Consider the following 6000-nt stretch of genomic DNA (forward strand, 5'->3'; position numbering starts at 1 on the left):
GGAGTGGGTGTTGCCAATTGGTGTATAGAGCTTGGCATTGTGATTGGCGTTACTTTCCAAAGGGACTAAAGAGATTTTCATTTTGAATGCTGTGCCTAATGTAGAGAACTGCGTGTAGTGTTTTGCAAAAAGTGTGACATAGAATTGAGTGTAAAGCAGGAATTGTGCTTGCAATTTTGCAGATTTGGTTTAGGGATTTGGTACATGAGTTTTAGGTTTCAGTGATTGCGTTTCAAGTTCCAATTTTAGTGTGTAAACATCTGGGAAAAACTGTAATCAAAAACTACGAGTGACATAAGCCACTTTGAGCGTGATATGACCGTAGGGGCCAGGCACACCGGTTCTAGTATCTCACAAACGGCTGGCCTCCTGGGCTTTTCAAGCATTACAGTGTTTAGGGTGTACCTAGAATGAACGGTTCCACAAACAAAAACATCCAGTCAGCGGCAGATAGAGTGTACCTCTGGCTATACGTAAATTTAAAAAATTTAAAAAATGGTGTCATCTGGTTAGCTTAATATAACAAATTAAAAATAATTTATACTTTTGATACTTAAGTATATTTTAGTAATTACATTTACTTTTGATTTTTAAGTATATTTAAAACCAGATACTTTTAGACTTTTACTCAAGTAGATTTAAATGGGAGACTTTTAAATTTACTTAAGTCATTTTCTATCTTTACTTTCACTCAAGTATGACAATTGGGTACTTTTCCCACCACTGCCGGTACCGAGTCAATGTGCGGGGATACATAAGTCAATGGACTAAAGACGAGCTTCCACCATGTTGTTTCACCTGTCAAGTTTTTCCAATCAGTGCAGGTGAAGGGGACGAGAAGACAGATTTTTAAGTAATTGAGGCAAGCAAACAAATTAAAATTGTACTTGGTCTAACTACTGTTATGCACCTTATTAAAGTGGCAATCTGCTATTGCTACATAAATTTCTGGACTTTTGAATTAATTATATATACACCCATTGATTCTTAAAGACTATAAATTCTAATTGCACTGTGAGATTACGTCAACTGTCAACCCCATCAGAACCCAAAATATAAACTTGTTTTATTCCATTGTTTTTAAATGTGTAATTGTAAACAAACACTATATAGCTTCAAACCATGGCTAAAACTATAATTCTGATATCATGGATGGTGGTGCATCCATAGCTCTGTCTATAAATGTGAGTGTGGTAAAAATTTTCCTGACCCATCCTTCAGCTGTTTACCAAATCAGTGGTGCCCACTTTGTTGTTTGAACTATAGATCGCCTAGATGGTTGCTTTATACAGGCAGCCCAATTCTGATGTTTTTTTTTCAGATCAGCTCTGAAAAAGATCTGTTGTGAAAAGATCTGATGTGATTGGTCAAAAGACCAATTAGTGGAAGAAAAATCAGAAAGCAGCTGCCTGTGTAAACTCAGCATTCTGATTTTAAGAAAGAAATCCCTACTCGCCTTATCAAAGTTTCACTTTCTCTTTCAAAAAATTGCCCCCTCCCCTTATTATCTCATGCTGTTTAGTCTCACGTTCTCTTTGCTCTTAGAACAGATCACTTCAAGCCACAACTGCAATACAGTCAACAGAAAAGAATCCCATAACTGCAGGGTAAGTCTACTTTCCTAATTTAATTTAATTTAAAATTCCTGTTCAATATGAATACCATAACTATCATTTACAGTTGGGTGGGTGTCATGAAAGGTTTTGTGATCATTTAATATTCTATGTCTACAACAGGAATACAACAGTACAGATGGTTAAGTGGAAACTGGTAGTGCAGAATTTAATGGAATGTTTTTTAAATGAGTAATTCTATGAATGTAGAATAGAACAGAGGCAGTAAGTACATTTACAATAACACATTGCTTTCACTTTCTAATTCCAATAAATCATGTTGTCCAGTGGAAGGACTGAGGTGGTAAAGTACTCTACAGCTGGATATTGTGAAAGATTAGAGGAAAAAAGTACATGTTTAGAATGTGGAATTTCCTCACGCTGCTGTACACAGTTTGCACTGTAGAGAAATATATTTTATCTTCATGGTTTGTACACTGGTTGTAGTTTGCCTATCCTGAATGTATCTATCTAATAAACCCATTTGTCTGTTCATTCACTTCCTTTAGATCCATGATTGAACGCAAAGGTAATTTTCAACAGGTTTTTTTTGTGTCATTTTATATTTTGATGAAGGGGTGAACTATCAAGTAAATGGTTAAACCAACAGTACTCTTATATCTGTCTGAAGTATGAACCAAATATCCATTGTGTCAATTAACAAAAACATGAATACTTTTATCAATGACCTTTTTGATTTCTCTTTCTTGTCTAAGTGACTCACGAGATGAAATACTACACAGTTGAGACTGGCAATACTTTGGATTCTCATATTCAGTTTATGAGTCAACTCAACAACACCACAAGATGTTTTACGGAAGTGAAGTCGCCAGTGGAGAGTGATGTCATCATGGCTTTCTGTCCCATCGTCTCCCGCGCCGGGACTGATATTGAAGCAGCACTGCCACAGATTCAAAGTACAGTAACTCATCCCAAATATGACGTCCCAAGCAATGTTATTTCCTTCTCTACCAGATTTCCTCAAAATGTACCAACAGCATAAATGACAATACTTAATTGTTTATTTGAGAGTTTTATTCACTCTCTTGACAGCTGGTAAAGATGTCATTCTGGTAGTGCTGCATCACACCTTCAACCCAGACTACACTGTACCTGACAGCAGCAGACTAGTGACCAGAAGTGATGTAATACTCACAGTGGACTGTCTGTTCCATGAGAGCCAGAGAGGACTACTGAACTGTCCTCACAATGATGCAGCAGTCAAACAGATTAGGCAGAAGCTTGACATGGTATGATGTCAATTAATCATCATTTTAAATACAGTATCTCTGTATTTGATTTACTCATTGTTCCTCTCCTTTTTTTACAGGCAAGAAATCGTGGCTTTCTAGCTTGGATTGTAAACATTGTCATGGTATGTCAAATCATTGCAAATTTAAAAGTAACTATACATCATCAACTACTATAATGAACAAAAATATAAACGCAACATGCAACAATTTCAAAGATTTTACTGAGTTTATAGTTCATATAAGGAAATCAGTCAATTGAAATAAAATAATGAATGGAGCTGTCTCTTCAGGGAGACACATACATTTTTAAAATAAAAATAGAAGTCAAATTTATGGATGGTGTCTGTCATAATGGAGCTGTTAAACAAGAGTCAGTACTGCTGTGGATCTCACACAAGTCATTATTCTCTTTCCAGCCGGCAGGGTCTTCAGTCTACAGCTACCTCTGTACATGGCTTTCAAATGTGAAGCGGCGCTTCTGGAACAATAATTAGGTTCCAGTAGGTTCAAAGTAGGTTGTCATTCATGTGGTCATTATAATTAGAGTAACCATCACAGGTCAAATCAGGACCATTAAGATTTTGTGTTTCATGTTTTCTAATCTTTTCAAGATCCACGTCCCTCTTCTAGACCTCGTTCCAGATGTGATGAAATCAGTTCCACTTTTGTACCAACAATGAAGACATGTTAATTGTTTTTATGGATTACATCTTTAATTCCATTACATATTTAAGAAAAAGTATTTACTTTTGATGTTAAGAGCACTTGCAGTTGTAATGTATAGAAATTGGGGACAATATTAAACATGCTCATCAAAATGAATGGAAAATAATAAAGAAGAAACAGGATCTGTGGATCTCATCATCACTGCTAGTTTACACATGCATCATACTTCTGACACCAGTGTAGCAAACAGTGGGGGGTAATCCGGGTTGCTTGACGCAAGAAAAACTTGCTAGCCACAAACTCAATACGGATAGCTTTCTCTTTTTGAGGAGTTTGTAACAGGCATACAAAGGCTTCACTTTTTGCAATAGTTCAATGACAAAGCTGAGCTCAAAAGTGAGGGAAAAGGCATTTGAACAAAATATTGCGTTCTGGGACATGTCCCCTGGTTGGGTTGTTGAAGTCAAGGTGGCTGTAAACACCAAACGGAGGCTAGAGCATGAAATATGCCTTAAAATTAAGTTCCTTATTCAATCAAATCCTTAAAGAGCAACTCCACCACTTTTCAACCTCATTTTCATTTTCTCCAGCACAATACAAGAACAATACCAGTGTCAACATACACTATATATACAAAAGTAGTAGTGGATTCCCTTCAAATTAGTGGTTTCGGCTATTTCAACTGAGAAATGTCTTCTTCCAACAGTCCGTCTGTTACGAGAATTATGTTCTCAATGTTCATAAACCCAATTCAATGAACTACTCAGTCTGAAACCCAGGATTGTAAGAAACTGGTTGAAATGAATCATACGGAGGCCCAGCTACGATAGTCAGAAAGTTTATTTACGAGAGCACTCCCCTGTTGTACAAGACAATTCATTTTATACTGGCTTCTCATGCACACACATTCAAACTAACATACGCACACACATTTGCACACAAACATTAGGTATGCACACACTCTCCTGCTACCCAGCCGACAAAGATTAGGGACCGTGAGAACACCGTGAGAATCACTCCCTGTCCTCTACCCAATCTCTCAGTGGCCCCCAGCCAAGGTCGGCCCCGAATCTTGCTCAGACAGTCTGTGCTCAAGACACTATAATAGACATATTGTTTGACTGACTAAAACTACACATTAATTATAACTTTATGATTCTAGTCAATTTCTACAATTATATGGTTTCAGAGTGGAGTATTGTAATCATTCCTTTAAAGCTATAAATTCCAACAACACCGTCTCCTTCCCAGGGGTGGAGATGGAGAGTGACCGCATTTCAGCCGTGCGTAATTGGCCGACTCCCACCACGGTAAAGGAAGTGCAGTGGTTTCTAGGGTTTGCCAACTACTACCGGAGGTTTATCCTGGGTTTTGGTCAGGTAGCGGCTCCCATTACCTCACTGCTGAAGGGGGGACCGGTGCGACTGCAGTGGTCGGCTGAGGCGGACAGGGCTTTTGGTCACCTGAAGGCTCTGTTTACCTCGGCTCCCGTGCTGGCTCATCCAGATCCCTCTTTGGCGTTCATAGTGGAGGTGGACGCGTCCGAGGCTGGGATAGGAGCCGTGCTCTCTCAGTGCTCGGGCACGCCACCAAAGCTCCGCCCCTGTGCTTTCTTTTCGAAGAAGCTCAGCCCGGCGGAACGAAACTATGATGTGGGGGACCGGGAGCTGTTGGCTGTTGTCAAGGCTCTGAAGGCGTGGAGACATTGGCTTGAGGGGGCTAAACACCCTTTCCTCATCTGGACTGACCACCGCAATCTGGAGTACATCCGGGCGGCGAGGAGACTGAACCCTCGCCAGGCAAGGTGTGCCATGTTCTTTACCCGTTTTGTTTTCACTCTGTCCTACAGACCAGGTTCCCAGAATGCTAAGGCAGATGCACTGTCCCGGATGTATGACACAGAGGAGCGGTCCATGGATCACACTCCCATACTTCCAGCCTCTTGCCTGGTGGCACCGGTGGTGTGGGAGCTGGATGTGGACATCGAGCGGGCGTTATGCACAGAGCCCACTCCCCCCCAGTGTCCAGCTGGGCGCCTGTACGTTCCGTCTGCTGTCCGCGACCGTTTGATCTATTGGGCCCACACGTCACCCTACTCTGGTCATCCTGGGATCGGTCGGCTGGTGCGTTGCCTTAGTGGGAAGTACTGGTGGTCCACCTTGGCCAAGGGCGTGAGGGTTTATGTTTCCTCCTGCTCGGTGTGCGCCCAGTGCAAGGCTCCCAGGCACCTGCCCAGAGGGAAGTTACAACCCCTACCCGTTCCACAACAGCCGTGGTCGCACCTGTCGGTGGACTTCCTGACAGATCTTCCTCCCTCACAGGGCAACACCACGATCCTGGTCATTGTTGATCGGTTTTCTAAGTCCTGCCGTCTCCTCCCTTTGCCCGGTCCTCCTACGGCCCTACAGACTGCGGAGGCCCTGTTCACTCACGTCTTGTCCAAGGGCGTGAGGGTTTATGTTTCCTCC

At 41.4% G+C, this 6000-nt stretch overlaps 1 protein-coding gene across 1 annotated transcript in view; it reads left to right on the plus strand.

Moving 5' to 3' along the window:
• The window catches only part of LOC120033347, a 47545-nt gene extending 43831 nt beyond the window's left edge, over nucleotides 1-3714 (plus strand). The window contains exon 12 of the mRNA XM_038979645.1: nucleotides 3478-3714. The gene's annotated coding sequence lies outside the window, so the exon portion shown is untranslated. The remainder of the gene's footprint in view (nucleotides 1-3477) is intronic.
• Nucleotides 3715-6000: the final 2286 nt, after the last annotated feature.

Source organism: Salvelinus namaycush, chromosome 40 (assembly GCF_016432855.1).
Source record: "Salvelinus namaycush isolate Seneca chromosome 40, SaNama_1.0, whole genome shotgun sequence".
Lineage (NCBI taxonomy): Eukaryota > Metazoa > Chordata > Actinopteri > Salmoniformes > Salmonidae > Salvelinus > Salvelinus namaycush.